We start from the raw sequence: 22,003 nt of genomic DNA on the forward strand, positions 1-22,003 counted from the left end.
GGAGATAGGTATACCCTACGTGACAATTTGTCGAATTCTTAATAAGCATAAACGGCATCCCTATAAGTTCTACTGTGTCCAACATTTGAAAGAGACTGATTTACCTCGTAGAGTGGAATTCTTTGAATGTTTACTTGTCAAGACTCAAGAGGATGAACATTTCCTTGACAATATCATATGGACAGATGAGGCCAAGTTCACAAAAAATGGAGTTTTCAATAGACACAACAGTCATTATTGGGCGCCAGAAAATCCCCATGTTGTCCGCCAAAGGGGTTTTCAAGAAATATGGCAATTCAATGTATTTTGTGCCATAAAGAATGAGTAAATTTTTTATATCGAGTTTTATGATGATAATTGGAATGCATCAAAATATGAAGATTTACTGAGGAATGGAATTCAAATGATTTTAAATAATAGATCAGGAAGAGAACGTGTATGGTACCAAATGGATGGTGCTCCACCCATAATTCTCATTCAGTCAGCGAAGTTTTAACCGAAATCTTCGAAGACAGATGGATTGGTAATAATGGACCTTTTCGTTGGCCTCCTAGAACACCAGATGGCAATCCATTAGATTATTTCGTGTGGGGTTTCATTAAAAATATGGAAGATATGAAATCGATAGTTACAACTGCTTTCAATAGTTTGACTCCAGACTTGATCAGAAGCGCTACACATGACAATCTTTTGAAGAGATTACATGTTTGTTTAAATAGAGGTGGAGATGTGTTTGAACATATTCTGAAATACACTGACGAATAAATTAACGCATTAATTTATGGGTTTATTATTTTCAGTTCGTGTTTCAGCGTTAATAAAACTATTGTTTGAAGAGAAGTTTCATTCGATGGTTGAGGAGTATTTCAATAATCATCTTTTCATTGTATTATCTGTGACTAATTGAGAAACATCAAACGAAATCTGTTTTACAAAAAATGAGTGATGAACAAGGAAACCATGTCAATTTCCATTTGAAACAGTTCATCTCGAAAACGGTTCAAAATAGAAATAGTATTATCTGAACAAAGTTAATCTAAAATTGGATGTAGAGCTCAAAAATGTTCAAATATACAGGGTGTTCCATTTGAAAAAATTGAGTTCCACTCATTTTTTCATGAGATCAAAGTATCTGCATTTTTTGAAGACCCTGTATGAGGCAAGTGAAAATATGACTCGGAATGGAGATCCTCATAGTATCACTCCACTACATTTCAAATTTTATCGTTTTAGTGCAAGAGAGTTCAAGATTATCAGCATTTATAAAAGTTCATGTTTGGTAAAAAAAATATCGAAATTAATTATATCTTCTAAACGGTAATAGATAGGTATAGGAAAATAGTATATGAATTTGTTGACAAAGTGATATTGAATCACAATATGATATTATATACGGAGTGTTCCACTTGAAAAATCAAAGAAGCCGCTACTTTATAGTAGAAGCGACAACGCCGCTTCGTCTGAAATATTTCAGGCATGTAGGTCATATTGATTTATGCATACTGTGAAATTTTCAGGTTGATCCGTTGAATAGTTTGCCAGAAACGGCTAATTAACGCTCATCATGAAAAACCCTGTATAGCATAAATAGGGTTAGTTCGCATTAGTTTCTAGTTTTAATCTTCCTCTTTGAAGATGATCACTTGGTGATAGAAACACGTGTCGAGGTGTTAAAAATAACGATTTGTTGTTGGAAAAAAAATAACTCCAGTAATATTCAATATCTGTTGAGTTGTGTATCTTATATTTCTTAGAATAGTAACACTTTGTCAATGAGATTTCATCTTCGACAATAAAGTACATTTTGATTTTGATTTTTGAAATTAGACAAAAGTGTTTTATTCATCAAAGTCATATTATAAACAATGTTCTTAAAAATACTTCATTGATGTCACACATAAACAGTTCCGTAAATATGAAGACAAGAAATCGTGTGAGTGATACTGATGTGAGTGTTGAGTTGAAAAGAAAACGACAATTATTATGAGATTGTATACGCGGAGAAAAAATTCTTTAGATGAAAACTCATTCAAATAATATGTTACTAGTATACCTAAAACGAAATCCAAATATTATTTGGAGCATTGCATACGAAAGCATAAGAGTTCTGAGGTTGAAAAAATCATAAGGACAAGTACAAGAAATAGTTAACGAAAATTCTTTATATCGATAATTAGGAATGAAAAATTCAGAGAGAGTTCAGAAAGTTATTATTTGGTATAAAAGACTCCCTAGAAGGTATTTGGCAATTATTTATGCGACATAACTTACTTCCCTGGCGAATATCTGCATGATGATGGATAACATTTGGTATATATTCATACTTCCCATTACCTAGTTGCAGGATTTCGCCGGAATCAATCGATTGTAAGTGTTATTTCTCATCAGAGCAGGACAGATGTATCCAAGGTTTTCAAGAAACTTACTAAAATTTCAAATGAAACGAGAAGGCAGAATTGGCAGAAAGAACAAATTTCAGAATGCCTAACCTTTTCCTAGGAAAAATCCAGTGAATTTTTCATTCCATTTTGTGGATGCATGATGGGATTGACCAATACTTAATGAAAATCCATAACTAACGTATTCTCACAATGACGTGCTTTTTGAAAATGTTTTTTTTGTGGGTGTGGGTGTCTCATAAAATCAAAAGTACTTTTCCTCAATTTGCATGCTCATGAATATCCATAAATATCTCGATTTGAATAATATATATTTCTTTGGCTGAATTGCATTATAGAAAATTTTAAAAAAATGTCGTTCAAGTTTTGCTTTTAGGGGCTTGTAGCTTCATTAGATAAGTGGACTGTATAACATAGGATTGTATGATTTGAGGAAGTTCCCAATAGAATTTTGTTCTGGGCACAAAAAAAAAGAGCGAGAGAGATCACATGGCTGTGGTTCTCACCTGAGTGTATGTCGGCTCTAGAAGCGGCTTGTAGAGAGATTTCTGGTTCCAGGGGGATGATCGTAAGAACCCGTTGAATCACACATATTTGGCGTAGTTCTTTATACTGTTTAATTCTATTAGCCATGATTGAGAATTGATCGATGTGAGAATAAAAAGAATTTCCACTAGTTTATGAGAGAGGTTTTCATATTCGAGAGCCCCCCGTATATATACCTATTTGTTTTCAAAATATGAAAACACCAGATATTGAAAATACATAAAATTTTAATTTTTTCTAAATACTACTAAATAATGTACACTCCTGGTATATTTAACGATTTACGAACCAATAAAAAAAAAGTTTCCAGCAAACCCAGACAAAAAAGGTTCAAGAAACAAATCGTCGATAAGGAATGAATTGTTTTTTATTGGAAGTAATAATGAATGAATTGAATCAAATGAACTAATTACGAATATAACAAAACTCAAGAGCGCTGTTCAATAACTAAATAATTCAAGGTATATGACATGATCATAAATAAAAGGCAAAAAATATGAGATTTGAGGTATGAGAAGCAATAACGCAATAACAATATTACGTATTATTTTATAGAAAATATAGATAGCGAGGGTTGTCACATTTCAGTACGAAATAACCATCATAATAAAACGAGATAAACTATGTATTTGTCTATAATATATTTAAAATATATTTCAAAATTCCTTGAGCACTTCTTCAAATCGCAAAAGGATATCCGTGGTCGATGGACCAAAAACATGTAGCTTCATTAGATAAGTGGACTGTATAACATAGGATTGTATGATTTGAGGAAGTTCCCAATAGAATTTTGTTCTGGACACAAAAAAAAGAGCGAGAGAGATTACGTGGCTGTGGTTCTCACCTGAGTGTATGTCGGCTCTAGGAGCGGCTTGTAGAAAGATTTCTGGTTCCAGGAGGATGATCGTAAGAACCCGTTGGATCACACAACACTAGCTGACCAACAACTTTCTTAATTAATTGAGTAGGTTGTCGAATCACCTGAGATGCTTTCTGTAGCGAGTCTATATATCGAATCCCTGTTGTTCTGCTGCTGTTTCAGCGATTGACCAAATATATTGATACGAGGAGCGCTCCATATATTTAATCAGAATAGGAAACAGCCGAACTTCGCGTTAAATACAAATTTTGTAAATTGAGTTAAATCCTCAGTAGACAAATACACAAAGAGAAAAAATGGAAATAAAAAATAAAATAAAAAAAACTGGTGAAGACGGAACAGGGCTGTAAGGAAAGTTTTGACATAACTCCTCCGTGACAAATAATGCCTTATACGGTTAGGTATAACTTTCACTTACTTTCACCTAAGTCCATCTTTCATTTTTTCTTAGTATCTTTCATTCCTCGAACAGCCGTGAAATCATGGCTGTTGCAAAACGTTTAGTTCATTCAAACATTGTTTGAGATTATAATCGTGGATGAAATTCTGTAATAATATTCGATAAAATTTTTCATATCCTCTTCTTGTTACCTGATATCATTGAATTATATGTTTTAACACTCGTTTTGACACGGTTATCATCGCACTTTACAAAAACATCGTCTTCGTTGTAATGTCCTTTGAATATTACAACAATTATATCGACTGTCATAAAATAACTCATATATGATGGAATTGGCCGATACTCGATAAAAATCTGTGCCATTAGGCCTTAAATTTATTGAATGCACCCCGTATATTTGGTTGCATTTTCACCGATGGTTTGTTGACATTCAGAGATAGTCATTTGTTAATGGAAGTTGAAATAAAACCAGTTGGTATCAACGTCTGAGTTTTTCTTGAAGATACCACGACAAAATCCATAAAAAAAAACTACGAAAGCAAGCCATGGACCAGGGGCCTATAACACAAATCTTAAAATTGTAACAAGTCTACAAGTTACAAGTAATTCGCTTATAGCTACAAGGATCCTAATTTTTCGTAACATGAGAGAATTTCATATACTTGTAGCTACAAGTAAAATATTCTACACTTGTATATGTTGTTCCTACAAGACGATTTATTTATTTATCTGCTGTTTTCGGTAACGCGATTCGTGGTGTAACACGTCTTAACGTGTTTTCGTGTCAGTGCAAGGACTGCAAGTGAAATAATATTTGTAGCTATGGCTAGCAAACAAGTAATATTTGAGAGGAAAATGCAGTTTTACAAAAAGTTAAAGAAAATAATGAAATTCCATTCGGCGCCTTTTCCGACCGTTTGAAAAAAACAGGCAAAGTTGAGAAATGGAAAGAATTAGCAAATGTTGCAAAAAGTGTTTGTTTAATGCCTTCAGATATAAAGAGTGGACATATGCCAGAGACACACTATGGCAAAATATGAAGAAAATTACAATGGTACGTAAGAGCGTAGTGTACTAGTTTTGTTACTCTTATGATTTAGTTGAACTTATGCGAGGTGTTTCAATATTAATAGGCAAGTGCATATTGTTGGAATCAAAATATTATGTTTGAGCTTAGTAATCGCACGTGTCAATTCTCAATAATTAAAATATTTCAATTGCTGGAAATGAATTAGAATCATAGGCCCTGATTCATAATATTTTATTCAAAATATGCTTTATTTTAAGGGAAAAGTGGATAATGCCAGAAAAACGGGTAGAGGCGGTCATGGCAAATTGAACAATGTCGATAATATGGTGCTAGATATATTAGGAAAAGAGTCCCCAGTGATTGTAGGTCTTGAGGTACCAGCATCATTGGAGGAAGTAGACGATGCAGAACCGCTACCTGAAGACAGCACAACAACAGAACAGCCAAGAATATTAACGCAGGACCCGGGCGTACCCTCAACCAGCCGCATAGGTAAAGTTTATAAAACATTATTAGTCCTAGTTTATGAAACATTATTAGTAATGGCTTTTTGCAGTTTGGTTTGTGAAAAACTACTAATTAAAATGTTTTATGTATTTTTCTTTATTGAACAAACACTAACCAATTATTTATCTAATAGTTCACATCTGCCAATTACCAACATACAGTTTACATTTTTTAGGAAAACAGAAGCGTAGCATGACACGTCAAGAAGAAATTGCAAACAAGAAAAAAGTAAAACTTGACTTGCAAATTGAACACCTGAAACTGCAAAATCACAAGACCAAACTAGAGATTTTACAGTTGGAAACTGCACTAAACCTTCCAAGATCCGAGTTTTGCAAGAGACTACATTTCTTATGGAGAGGACCAGCGTACCACATATTTGATTATTTAGTTTCGTAAAAAACGATCATATTCTCTTACATATTTAATTGATTAAAGTTAATTTTTCTTCTTCACGCTAATTATTTATCCTAAAATAATCTATAAACTGTTGAACTCTAGCTCGAGCTGCTGCTGCTAGTGGAGGTGCTTCGTTATCTCTGAGGTTCTTTTCGTCACCTTGATCATCATCATCACCATTTAATACCTTATTATCATCTTCATCAATTTTTGTAATATTGCACAATGTTGCACAACATTTAAAAATATTTGCTGTGAAGGCTGGATCAACTCGTAGGTGGTTCAAATATGGAAATTTTTCCTTCAATACGCCAAAAGCATTTTCAATAATGCTTCGAGTCCGTTTATCAGCTCTGTTGAATGCGGTCTGCGCTGGGTTTATCGGATCGTCATAGGTTGGTGGAATTAACCATTCACGCAAAGGATAAGCGGAATCTCCAAGAATGACAGCATTTGCATGAGGTCTCCAACCGTTTTCCATTCTACGAAACAGAGAACTGTTACGGAGTACCCGCGCGTTGTGCATACTTCCGGGCCAATTTGCACTTATATAATAAAACCTTAAGTCAGGCCCACATACAGCCATGCAGTTGATGGAATGCTTCCTATGGCGATCGACGTAAACAGGTTCGTTGTTTGTGGGGGCATCGATATTTATGAGGATTCCATCTACAGCTCCACAAACTTCAGGAAATCCTGCAAAATTATGAAAACGTTCTATTACGTTCCCTGTATTGTCGGGCCTTCAAACTAATGCATCGAATTTTATTTCGTTTACGCCAGCAGTAACTTCGTGAACACATCTGCATACGGTCATTTTTGATACTCCATGCATATCACATACTCCATGGTATTGCCCTCCGTTTCCAAACCAATGCAGAGCAATAAGCAGTTTCTGTAATGGTGACAAGCCATACCCTCGAATCGTTATATTCGCTATGGCTGGACCTATATCTTGAAGAAGACTTTGACAGTGTTGTCGACTAAGTCTGAACCTTTCCACAAATTCCCCGACTGTCAGTATGACAAACTTACTTCTCTACCGATATCGATATACTGCACGACCATTTACGTTTTCACTATCCAAATCGCTTGACCACATATCGACAGTCGAATTATAGATATACGCTCACGATGAAAGACTTCACTACAATCTACGCTCAATCTACTTATCAATCAAGATAGGTAGAAAATTGTCTGCAATTGTCGACTATTCCGTAACACGACTGTACAAGTCTCATTTTTGTGTTACGAAAAGATACTACAATTGTAGAGAAAGTCCCGTAATTACCAGTGCCCCACTAGTAACTACAAGTTACTTAATGTTACAGAATATCTACACTTGTATAATTTATTTATACACTTGTTAGACTTGTAGTGGTTGTGTTATAGGCCCCAGGAGTGTATAAGCTGACTTGTAGCTTTTACCCAAAACTGTATTTTGGCCAAACAGGGAGAACATTTTCCCAAAGAATTGAAAAGCATAAAAGTAGTTTCGTAAATAGAAAGACCATTTCCACATTTGCAAACCCAAAACTGTATAAAGGCCAAACAGGGAGAACATTTTCACCCGAAGAATTGAAGAGCATGAAAGTATTTTTGTAAATAGAAAGACCATTTCCACATTTGCAAATCAACTTTTAGCAGAAGGACATGAGTTCAATCATGAATACGACATGTTATATTCACAAGAGAAGAGTTTGAAACTCACTCTTCTAAAATGTTTTGAAATCGATAGATTCAAGAATTTGGGTGATTTACTGAATGATCAATTAGAGTTGAATTACTCCTCGTTACTAAATATTTTTTCAAATGTGGTAACTTGGACATAAGCTCAGGTAATTTAATTTATCACAAACTCAGGTAAAACTCAGGTACTTGAAATGTTGGTAATTGTAAAATTAGATATATTAGGAGTAGATAAACTACGAGAACATGGGGCAAATGGCAACACCGCCTTATGGGAAATACCATGTAAATTTGGAGAAAAAAGCCAAACTCCGTTTTTCAAATTTTTGTCCCAACATGGGAATCTCCATAAGACAGTGTTGCCAGATTTCCCCAGATCCACAAGATTTCATACACCATTCAGAATAAAATAACTCTGCGCGCTCGACCCAATACTATCTAGCATTAAAGATGAAATTCAGTCATTGCCACCCTCGTGTAGGTGGAATAATTTCCCAAACTACCTGTTCCATATCAAAAAGTCGGGTCTGTGTGTGTGAGTGGCCGAGAGCCGTGATGTTGTAATCGATTCAAGACAGCTGTTGAAGTAGTTTGAAGTGAGGAGATTAAATAACGTGCTCCTCTCTCTGAAGATTCACTTTCAGAACATTTTCGAGAAAAACGGGAATCACTCAAATTGCTGACCACCAGATTGAATGAACTTCCAAAACACGTTGCATTTTTTCTTTTGAAAAATTGTTTGGCGATTCCAAAACTCATGTACGCCCTCAGATGTTCCCCCACTTAGTCAAGTCAGTTAGAACTTGACGAATTTGATAATTTACTCCGCCACACGACGGAATATGTTACAAACAATCATTTCAATAATGATTCATTACTCCAAACAACTCTTCCTGTAAACCTTGGCGGATTAGGGCTACGTTCGGCTTCTTCCTTAGCTTTACCAGCGTTTCTGTCATCAGTCAATAGTGTTTCCGATCTTATCGATTCCATCCTTCCTTCCATATTTATCAATATCAAAGACGTTTTTTATTCTGAAGGTGAATCACTTTGGCATGCTGCAACTAATATTGCTCCTCTTACAGATAAAAAGCAAATACAAAGTGTATGGGACCGACCTCTCCTGAACATTATGACTGATAAACTTCTGAAATCTACAAGTGTATACGATAAGGCTCGTCTGAAAGCAGCAATGATCAAGGAATCGGGTGCTTGGCTGAATGCTTTACCTGTTGCATCTCTTGGAACACTATTAGACGATGAATCTTTCAGAATAGCAGTAGGACTTAGGATGGGTTCATCTATTTGTGTTTCTCATACTTGTGTTTGCGGTAGTATAGTTGATGAGAAAGGTACACATGGTTTGAGTTGCAGGAGAAGTGCAGGGCGTATATCTCGACATCACCAAGTGAACGACATATTGAAAAGAGCTATGTTGTCAGCGGATGTTCCTGCAATTCTGGAACCCTTAGGTACCAGTCGAGATGATGGTAAACGACCAGATGGCATGTCTCTCATACCATGGAAATACGGTAAACCTGTGGTATGGGACTTTACTTGCGTTGACAGGGTCTCGGCTTCCCATCTAGCCGAAAGTTCTAAGTCTGCTGGAACTGCAGCATTGTCTGGCGAGAAATTGAAAAGGAAAAAATACCAAAATCTTGGAAACAACTATCTGTTCCATCCAGTAGCGGTTGAAACTTTTGGTGTTTATGGCCCGGAGTCTCTGTTATTCGTTCATGAACTCGGAAGGAGAATAAGCCAAGCAACGAAAGATCACCGTTCTACCTCTTTTCTGTTAGAAAGAATTAGTATTGCTATTCAACGTGGCAATGCTGCTTCAGTACTTGGAACTATTCCTCCTTCACATAATTTTGATGAGATCATGCATTGCCCTAATTTCAGTACGGAACTGAAACCTCTTCGAAACAAGCCAAAATATGTGGATATTTATCAGTCTCCTATCAAGGTTAATTCACAAGTGATTGATCCACCTTCTTCTTTTTCAGTGCGGTCAGTGGACTCAGGTCATTCTTGGTCCCAAAAAATGAGTTGCATTCCTCGTAGAATTGGTACCATTTCAGTGGAAGCGCTTCTTGAAGAAAGAGCCGAATCGATCCCTCTACGAAACCCTTTTTCACTTGGAAGGATCGATCGCAGCTTGAGAAATGGTTCTTATGGAGATTCTGTGAAACGTGTTCTTCCTTACGAATCAGTAGAGAGTTGTCCTGAAAATCTAGAGAAGAAAATTGGATTGGATAATTTAGGAAACACTTGTTACATGAATAGCATTTTACAAGTGTTGTTCATGACGAAGAATTTCAAGAACGAAGTTTTAATGATGAACGAGAACGAGAATGTTTCCTGCTTATTCATCAAACTCAAACAACTGTTCATGCAGCTGCAGTTTCGTAAGAAACTATCATCTTTCCCTCCAACCGATTTCCTGAAGTCTTTGAAGTCCACTAGATACTCGTTAGGACAACAAGAGGATTGTTCCGAATTCTTGGGGTTCTTGTTGAATACTCTTCGTGAGCAAAACAATAGCAAAATCAATACTCCCAGCCGCTCTGGACTGAATCTACAACCCATCTCGTCTTGTGTTTGTAAATCTTTTGCTGGAAAAATCCTCACTTGTTTACTTTGTGATAAATGTTCAAGAAGTACTGAAAACTTATGTGAATTTCTGGAACTTCATCTAGCTTTTCCTAATACGACTAATTACCAGTCCGTGCAAAGCTTATTGTTGAATCATCTGAAAATGGAATTTTCAACAGGTGATGATCAACTGTATTGTCAAACATGCGCCAAACTAACTGACTGTTATAAGGAAACAAGTATATCTGAGGCACCAGTCAATCTAATAATAACACTGATGATTTTCAAACAAGACTCAACCTCTAACGGAAGCAAGAAACTATTTGGAAGGTTCCAAATAGATGAACATTTCAACCTAGCAGACCACTGTTATAATATTCATGCAGTCATTGTTCACTGTGGTTCTGGCGTTGAATGTGGTCATTATTACGCCTTGGTCAAAGAAGAAACGGACTGGTTTAAGTTTGACGATAGTCGTGTCACGAAGTGTTCTGGCGATGCATTGAATTTATTGGAGCCTCTGGAGACACCCTACATTTTGTTTTATGAGAGAGGACATTGTTAGATCAAGATCTTCAGATGATGTGGTGCTGCAGGTTTTTCCGGGTTTTCCTGCAGCTGAAAAAGCAAATGCGCCACTGGAATAAATGAAGTCGCCCCGGAGCGCCAATTAATTTTTATTGTTGTATTTATTTTATTTTTATCGTTGTTATAGTTCTGTGAATATATATAAAAGTTTGTATGGATCAAATAAATAAATAACGTGCATTTGTATAAACAATATTGTAAAATGACGTGAAGTATTAACCTGAAAATTATCAACTTGAGTTGTGCCAAGGTAAGTTTAAGACGAATTGTAATTTAAGACATAGGTGTTGAATTAGTATGAACTGAAGAGAGTAAATAACGTGCATATGTATAGATAATATTGTCGAATCTCGTGAAGTATCAATCTGAAAATTATCTACTTGAGCTGTGCAAAGGTAAGGTTAAGGCGGATTGAAATTTGAGACAAAGGTTGAAGTAGGGTGAACTGAAGAGAGTTAAATAACGTGTAGTTGTATAGATGATATTGTAGAATCTCGTGAAGTATCAATCTGAAAATTATCAACTTGAGCTATGCCAAGTTATGGTTGAGGCGAATCGGATAAATATAACAATTAACAGGAATTCCTATTATTATAGCAATATTTTACATCAACATTTTTTCTTTGAAACCTCATTTGAAGTATCAAAGTCGCGGCGGAATGGAAAGTTAAAGGTTATAAATAATAAGAGATGAGCATTGAGAAAAGTTCATTATATGTATTCAAATAGTTCAACATGAAACAAACTAATAAGCACAAGTGATAAGAAATAAGAGTTCAGAAAATGAATTCTTGTTGCTTGTAACTATTTAATGAAATTTGAGATCTGAATCTTGTGCAATGTTGAATTCATTATGTGATGCGAAAAATAAGAAATGAATGAAAAACCGTTATTATTTGGATATATTTCATTTATAGAAAACATCGAAACTACTGAGAGACTGAAATTGGATTACAGAATACATATTTGGAAAAGAAATATTTTAGGATTGGGAAAATCTTAAGGTTTGATTAGAATTTGGAAATTGTCGGTAGAGGCAACTGCTTTATGGGCCGATTTTCTATAGCTTGTGCTTGTATTTCGCGGTCACGCATAACAAGTAACTTTTCGCTTTTGTTTATTGCACGTGTCACGACCTTCACAGCATGTGACATCGGCGTAACTATAACTGAAAAGGAGGATATGTCATCACTTTGATCAAAAATAAATTCATTCACCCAACATTGTCAGATTCAACCGTATAGTTTGGTTTGACCATGAAATGAATGCAAGTTTATCCTCTGTCGGTATCATGCTAGACGCGGGAAAATAATTTTCTTCCCTCACAATTGCAAAATGTGACGATGAAGATTGGTTTGTCCTTGAAACTGAATGCATGGTTATTCTCTGCCAACGTCATGATAGACGGGATTTTGTAAGGTATCCGAAACAAATGCGTAGAGTCAACATACACGACATTTCACAGTATAATAGAATGATATTTATTACATATTCATGTACGACTGCCTTCAGAAAATGTTCCAATCTGAAATGAAACACAATATTTTTTATTCCAACATAATTTTACCACACATTTGAATCAATATTGCTGATCCCATTGATGTTATATCAATTGAGAAGTAGGTATGCGCTCCCTTCGGTCTGAAGTGAGTCTGAAGCGGTCTGAAGTGAGTTTCTTCTCACAATTGCAAAATCTAACGGTCGACTATGATTTGACCGAGAAACTGAATGCAAGATCATTCTCTGTTGAAGTCATGCTAGGTGGGGTTTGGAAGTTCTCCAAAACAGAGGCACATAGTCCAAACACAACATCTCATAACAAAACAGACATATGCATACATTCTTCACATGAACTTTCACATGTTGCAATACGATGTATCAATTTGAAGTACAATGCCATATTTTTTCGAAACCCAATTCAAACTCAGATTCGAACCAATAGCGTGTCAACTGAAAGGTAGGTATTTGCTCACTTCAGTCTGAAAATTGATTCCTACCTCCATCATTTCAAAATCAGACCGTGAAGTTTCGTTCGATCTTGGAATTGAATGCAATCATTTTACGCTGACGTCCTGCTAGACGGGGACTGATAGTCACCCAGAATACACGCATATAGTCAACACATTTTTTGCACATACACAGACATGTCTCACACAATCAATGTCACGTTTAGTGTCAGTTTTTGTTCAAAAATAACGTGAATTTCAATATTTATCAAAAAAATATTGATTCATTCATCAATTTATATTTTGTCCCTCTCAAAGTAACCCCCTCAGATATAATACACTTGTGTACTTTTAGTATGTCCTTGAGCTCTTGAGCCATCCTTTTATGTGTCTCTTCAACTTTGGGAACAGCCACAGTCGCAGGAAGTCAAATCTAGTGAATATTGATGCTGAGGCATAATTGAAGTGTTTATTTTGACCAAAAAATTACAAACAAGCAATGACGAGTGAGCAGGTGCACTATAATATAACCACAAACTTTAACCATCTCATGAGTGTGATTTCGCAAGTGATGTGAATATTCTGAGAGTAACATTACGAGATACTGACAGAAACAATGGAATAATATATACACAAATAGTATAGAATATAATTTAGGAATAATAATACTGACACTTCAATATTGGGAAAAACGTATCGAAAAGGTGATTATAGGTACAGGATATACGTAATATAGACAATACTAGATGATATATATACCCTGATATCATGACATGAGACGAAAGTGAATTTTAAAAGCAAATAAACAAATAATATGTATCTATATTCCCGAAATAATTATAAGTTCATGTTTAATAGGCCAAAAAATATAGATTTGCAGAGTAAGCGCTAAATGAACGACAGAGGGGGTAAATTCAAAAAAGGAACGCATAATAATTGAAGAGTAAATCAATGTTAAACGGGTGAATATGATGTGATTGATGAAAAAAATATTAATTATCTTTTGAACGGAATCTATAAATCTTTTTTTCCTTCGGAACTCAATGAAAATGAAATAGAAAATCTGGAAAAAACGAAAAGATAACATTTTTAAATGCAGAAAAAATTTATGATCAAAATAAAGTTTATTATGATAAAATAAACGTAAAATAACATACGGAGTCGGTGATCTTGTTTACATTCAGAACGGAAATCGTTTAAATACAAAAAACTGGATCCGATCAGGGTGGGTCCTTTGAAGATGAAACAAAAAATTTCTGATTTAATTTATGTTATTGACTCGGGATTTAAAACACCAGAGTCAAACATTTATCATGCAAGTGAAATGATTGCTTATTTCCAGACTCCTGACTCCTGTAACCGGAAGGGAGGGGGGAAGTGAGTTTGTGACGATGTCCAAACTATAGCGCGACATGTCAGAGGTCGCCCGCACGACACTCATACCAAAATACTAAGCTCGAGACGCGCGGCCTTCATACCAAATTAACGAAAACAGCCTTCTTAGAATTAATAGATTTCATTGTCGATACTACTGTTTTCGTCTATGATAACGAATATTATAAACAAATACTTGGTACTCAAATGGGATCAACTTTATCACCTATTCTAGCCCAGTATGTGATGAATGATTTATTATATGAATGTATTCCAAAATTATCATTTCAGGTTCCTTTTTTAAAAAAGTTTGTGGATGATATAATATGTGCTGTACCTTTTGACAAAATTGATGATATAAAAACCATTTTTAACAATTACAATCCATTTATTCAATTTACCATAGAAAAAGAAAAAAACAAAACATTACTTCTTTTAGATACTCTTTCAATCAGGAAAGATGATAACTCTTTATTTCAGATTATCTTAAAAAATGATATTGATTCAATTCTAGGTTCAAAAAATCGAATATATATATATATATATATATATATATATATATATATATATATATATATATATATATAAATATATATATATATATATATATATATATATATATATATATATATATATATATACAACAATTGCCCGACAACTTTTCTTGATATTTCCCTATACCTATCTGTTACCGTTTTCGAAATAGAAATGAATTTCAATTTTTTTCTTCGAAAATCATGACTTCTAAAAATGCCGATATCTTTTAGTTAAGAAGTACTATGATATCGAAATTTGGTTTGGAGTTAGGTGATACTTGGACACTTCCCACACGTCAGCCTAATCTCCGTTACTTCAATACAGGGTGGTAAAAAAATACAGTTTTTTCGTTTGCTTGAAAAAGTTGCTGAAATTTGATTATTTTAAATGGAACACCCTATATATTATTGAAAATTCGGAAAGCTGCTGAAATTTGCTTTCTTTCTATGTATATCATACCTATACCTAACTAGTCAAGTTTCGGACTTATGAACATTTATTTGTGAAAATGTCCCTTCAGAATGGTATTTCCATTCGGTATTTGGTAAGCAGGCCATGATTACTATTTGACAGTAGCGTTGTGACATTCTCCTAATAATATCGACATTTTCGTCACTTCAGAAGTTGCAAATACCTTCAAAACGATGGAACAAAACTATTCAAACGAAGTTCTTATGAATTTGTTTATTATTTTTGGACAGTGTGACAAAATTATCAGCAGAACATGTAGAAAGTTCAATGAAATGTATCCGAATCTACCGCCAATGAACCTCAAGAAATTTATACGAATTCAGAACAATTTCAATGCATTTGGATCAACTTTAAAAGCAGCAAGAAACTTGCCTCGACCGTAACTTTCGAAGACAACCAGATTAATGTCTTAGCATATTTTCACGCATTTCCCGAGTCATCGATAAGAAGTGCTGAAGAAGATTTGGGTATAAAATATTCATCGGTTCAAAGAATCTTGCGAAGACATAAAATGCATGATTATAAATTCACCAAAATTCAAGCAATGAAGCCTCAAGATCCTCAACAGAGAGTAGAATTTTGTGAAATGTTGTTGACACGCATTCAAGAAGATCCACTTTTTCCAAATAAAATTATTTGGACTGATGAATCGAAATTTTCGAGAGAAGGGATTTTCAATAGAAAAAATCGTCATTATTGGTCCAGTGAAAATCCTCACGTCACAAAAGAAGCCGGATTTCAAGAAAAATTTAGTTTTAATGTCTTCTGCATGTTGATGGACAACAAATTGAGGTACGTGATATACGAGGAGTCATTAACATCCAGAAGCTACCTGAATATTTTGGAGAATACTGTAGACAGTTTCGTGGATAATCTGCCACTCGAAGATTATCGAAACTGTTGGTACCAACTAGACGGAGCTCCTGCACATTGCACAAGAGAAGTGAGCGCAGAACTGGATAGACTATTTGACGATCGGTGGATGAGGCGCTTGGGACCATGGAATTGGCCAGCGAGATCACCCGATCCTAATCCATTAGATTTTTATTTGTGGGGAATGTTTAAAGAAAAAGTTTACAAAATACCCGTGCGTTCGAAAGATGAATTGTTAGAAAGGATTGCCCAAACATTTGAAGATTTGGATCCCAATGAAATCAGATCTGCCACCACGAAAGCAGTCAACACCCGCATTTTAAAGTGCTTGGAAGTGAACGGCCAGCGATTCGAACATATTTTGAAATATTCCACATGATTGTTTTACTTTTTTATAATTATTCATATCAATATTTCCAATTTCAAGTTTCTTGGTGCTTTTTTAAAGTTTATCCAAACATATTGAAATTGTTCTGAATTCGTATAAATTTCTTGAGGTTCATTGGCGGTAGATTCGGATACATTTCATTGAACTTTCTACATGTTCTGCTGATAATTTTGTCCTACTGTCCAAAAATAATAAACAAATTCATAAGAACTTCGTTTGAATAGTTTTGTTCCATCGTTTTGAAGGTATTTGCAACTTCTGAAGTGACGAAAATGTCGATATTATTAGGAGAATGTCACAACGCTACTGTCAAATAGTAATCATGGCCTGCTTACCAAATACCGAATGGAAATACCATTCTGAAGGGACATTTTCACAAATAAATGTTCATAAGTCCGAAACTTGACTAGTTAGGTATAGGTATGATATACATAGAAAGAAAGCAAATTTCAGCAGCTTTCCGAATTTTCAATGATATATAGGGTGTTCCATTTAAAATAATCAAATTTCAGCAACTTTTTCAAGCAAACGAAAAAACTGTATTTTTTTACCACCCTGTATTGAAGTAACGGAGATTAGGTCGACGTGTGGAAAGTATCCAAGTATCACCTAACTCCAAACCAAATTTCGATATCATAGTACTTCTTAACTAAAAGATATCGGCATTTTTAGAAGTCATGATTTTCGAAGAAAAAAATTGAAATTAATTTTTATTTCGAAACCGGTAATAGATAGGTATAGGAAAATATCAAGAAAAGTTGTCGAGCAATTGTTGGAGATTCCAAAAATAATATTATATACAGAGTGTTCCATTTGAAAAATCAAAGTTGCTACTGCTTTCTAATAGAAGCGGCAACACCGCATTGTCGAAAATATTTTAGTTGGCTAGAGAATGTCCGAATATGCCCTCCATTAGATTTTCAAAGTGATCCGTTGTCTGGTTCACCAGAAACGTCTAATGTACCATCCACCGTGAATCAGCCTGTATGTGTAGACATTTTTCATATATCAATCACAAACTTAAAATTGTATAATGATACTATTCATTCTTACAAACTTATATCGATAGAGTATTTTTTTCAATATCATTATCATTGTTTATATTAATTATAATAGGGGAGTCCAAGCAGTGATTTCGGGATTTACTAAAGCGCGGCAGATTAATAAACATGGGGATACCTTGTACCCGGTTAAGTACCTCCACCCAATATGAGCCCCATACATAAGGACGCCCGTGGAGGATAAAGGATCAGATTAGTAAAAAAAATTATCATTAGAAATTCTCGAGCGCGTCAGATTTAGGAAGGGAAAGGTTTATTACATGCTAAAAAGTGTATATTCAAGTAATCTGACAATTTGAGAGTGACGTAAATGAATTGGAGGGCAGCAAAGTTGAAAAAAAATACATCATTTCGACATTCTCGAGCGTAGCTGATTTTTTTTTCTATCTTGAAGGAATTAATTCAAGGATAACGAAAAATATATAATCTGACGATTTCCGCATGCCGAAATAACTGAAATTTGTCGATAAAGTTTAGTGCAGCTGTGTGATTCCTATATTTCTCTCTCCGAGTTTCTATGCCTCTTTTACTTTCTCTCCATCTATTAGTCTTTCACTCCGTCCCCACTCTGAATTCTGTTGCCAGGACGCCATCACAGCTGATCACAGAGACTCGTTCGTGATGAAGATGATGATTAATTGATCAATTGATTATAAAAAATTAATTTTTTTTGAGCATTAAAAAAAAAAGGATTTCCTCATAAATACAAGTATTCTACTTAAAAACATACACTTATTTATTTGCATGCTATTTCCTGAGCTCTTCAATCAATTAAGTTCTTCGATAAAAAAAAATAGAAAAATTTTTTGTCAGATTAAGCGAATCCCTTTAGATAATCGTTAGATTATGAGACAGCACGTCAAGAACATAAAGATGAACGATATATATCTCAATCTGACGCGCTTGAGTATTTCAAAATGGTGAATTTTTTGCACATTAAAATAATGGCCGCGAGTTAGCGTCATATCGAAATCGTCAGATTATTGAATGAGAGCTTTTTTTTGTTGCACTTAACACCACCTTAGGAAATCTGATGCGCTCGATTATTTTTTTTTCTTATCACTTATAACCCTTACGTACCCCGCATCATGCAAACGATCATATTAACATACGAACATCATTAAAAATTCATAGGACATTGGTGCTATTAATATCTGACGCGCTCGAGTAGGTCCATGGAACAGTATTTTTTTACATATTTAAACATCTATAGCCGCTTCCCCCACCGATGAAAAGGTACATATTGTATAACATTTTTTCTTCTTATTATCTAAGCTTTGCAACCTAATATGGCTCTATGACGCTCGAGTAAATCCCCATTTTGCATCGTGGGCATTATCAGTTTTGTAGCTCACTACATTCAATTACAGTTGAAATTGTATTAATTATTGGAATGTATTTCCTGTAGATTACATATAAATAAATAAATAGACATGTCGAGCCATCGAAGATGATGAAATTTTTTCTCATCTAACAAAACATGGAATTTAATTAGTGAATTTCAAACCTCTGACGTAAAATGAATCTATTGAAAACATTTTTTCACATTAGTACAAAAATACTGTCTTTCGATGCGCGTTTCGCTTATCAACTTAGCATCATCAGAAAATGTCTAAGACTGGTGTTACTTTTTGAAAAAGTTCAGAAATAAAAGCACTCACCTATTAATAGTTACTGATTTTTTGGAGAAGTAGCCATTACGTTTCTTATTCGTTTCATATGCATACATCAATAAAGCATTTGTAACATTTCGTTATCCCAATTGTTGATTAAGTAATATGTTTGCAGTGAACAGAAAATTCCATTCAATTAAAAAAGTATGCAATCGATACACATGATACCAAAATAAAAATATATTGGACAGTACTTGGACCTGTAATGATGAAAGGTGGTAAACTTAATTTAACTACTGGGAAGCACGAATGAATAATGAAAATAGTGTGAATGGGAAATAATAAGATTGAAAGTGGTCAAAATCAAGAGATATGTATTCAAAAAATTAAATAGCAAGGAGCGAAATGGTTGGTGCCATGATTTGAGAATCGGAAAGAAAAGTGAGAAACTATAGTAAAAATCAAACGAAATTGAAACGAAATATGCCTCGAAAAAAAAAGTGTAAATGTATTTCGAAACGGTGTTATTACACTTGGAGTGTTGAACCACATAAATGAATTATCTCTATTAATATTGAAGGGATTACAGAAAGAGTTTCTCTTTATTTGCTCATCCCATTAGACGTCACCCTGCTCAGCAAACTATAATACTTTATTTCATTATTTGCAAGTGAGTGCACTATTATCCAAAGCTCGAAGGTAAAACAAGAACCCAGGTGAATGAGTGGGATTCATACTCCAAGAATCATCTAGTAATCTATCTCTCAAAAATCACCATGATAATAATTAACATCACCCTTGGAACGAATCAGTTAACAGTCTAAAAATATCTCGGTTGGCTTTGTCACTGAACACCATTACTTCAATTTATATATTTCCACATTCTGCACTCTCTGCGGGTATTCACTGAAGCAAAGTTAATTTAATTCTCATTTTCGTTTTTCGCCCTACTTCGCTATCCATTTCTTGCGTTACTTCAAAATTGGTCTCCGTTTTATACAAACACAATTCGGGCGAGTGAATTTTCTGATACATTCGTCAACATTTCTTCGGATGTGAGTGACGATATCTAAACTTACCCAACAAGAAGTTAGATTCGAAAACAGTATAGATAATAGTGATGATGAAAAAAATAGGGTGAGTGGCAATACTGTTTGATCTTCGAGTGGTTCTCATATAGTCTGGTTCACATGTACTCGATTTAGCTCTTTTTGGTGACATTTTTCAGCCCTGTCCAAAAATTACGACCAAGGTGTCATTCGATTCGTATTTTTGCCTTGAAAGTTTAAGGAAAGGTCCGAAAACACGCCGATAGTAATTACAAAAGTTATAAACAATTAAGTGAAAAAAAAAATGGGGCTTTAGTTTTTTCTTAATATCTCGGAAAATTTTAAAAATTTTGGAAATTTGAAAAAAGATTTGAAAAGATCATTGAATTTTCGTAAAAAAGTCTCGACTCCCGAAACTGTATCTCGATTATTTATAATTTTTACAGAGCCCTGAAAATGGAGCCAAAAGCATGTAGTCTGGCTTCCGCGCGCCTTTCGTCACTCTGACATAAAAACAAAAAAAAATATTTAAACTTATCAAATGTGAATATTAAGGAATGAAAAGATTCATGTAATGTTGAGATACATCAATAAGAAATAATCCGCAGTCAAAAAATCTTTATCCCAATTTCACGTTTATTATAAATTTATTAATTAATAAATTTTTCTGAATTAAAGTTAATATAAAAATACCTATAATCATTAAACTAAAACCCTGGCATTTTTTACCGTTGCCAAAAAGATTACCGTTGCCAAAATGAAAAAATTGTTATTTTCTATTTTTTTATTAACAATTGAAAATTATAATTTCGTAAAAAATACATTACAATTTTTTGTTATTGTTTCATTGTCTCATGGCTGAAAACTAATTATTAAATTTTTTTTATTGCTCACAGCTATTGTTAATGAATTTATTATAAACAAATACATTGTTTATAAGCAATTCGAATTTTTTTTGCATAATGTTAATTGAAAGAAATCATGATTTTTAGAAAAAAAAATGGTTTATTAAAAAAATTTCTTTGTTGCAACCAATAGTTCATGGAGAACTATTGGTGGTGTCTTATTTGGGTTTTTTGTTGCACCACTTCTTTGGTTGTTCTAGTTGAGGTTGGCACCACTCCTCCAATGGTTAATCTGTCAGTAGAAATACAAGGCGGAAGGTGCCTCAATGTCAGGTCAGAGCAAGAGGATGGGTTTTCATAAGAACGTTGTGTAGAAGTGAGAGAGGTCGGTTTGTCATATGCGTGTGGTGTGATGGACAGGTAGCAGCGCAAAGGTAGCAGCGCAAACAGTTCGGTGTTGTCGGATATAAAATAAAGCGTTGTTTATGGAGGCGATATGGCTTATGAGGTGTTGCCGGTTTTTTGAAAATAGGCGTGGGAAAAATGACGTCTTCAACGGCGATGATTAGCAGGGTCTAATGTTTCAACGTGCGATCCGACATGTTAGAAGGGCAGTAAGAGCTCTTCAAGTTGGCGCGTAAAAAATTAGGTGTGATAGCGACACGGTTGAATTATAAAATCAATCAACAAAGCAAATGCGTTACCTACCGGCTCAATAAAAAAATTACAAACTAATGTGGGACATTTCAAACATTTTCGAAAATTGATTTAAAATTACAGAAGACATGTTGGGTTAGGATACAATTC

Source organism: Leptinotarsa decemlineata, unplaced genomic scaffold (assembly GCF_025532065.1).
Source record: "Leptinotarsa decemlineata unplaced genomic scaffold, Ldec_3_MD MMD2_tig00078363_RagTag_RagTag, whole genome shotgun sequence".
Classification (NCBI taxonomy): domain Eukaryota; kingdom Metazoa; phylum Arthropoda; class Insecta; order Coleoptera; family Chrysomelidae; genus Leptinotarsa; species Leptinotarsa decemlineata.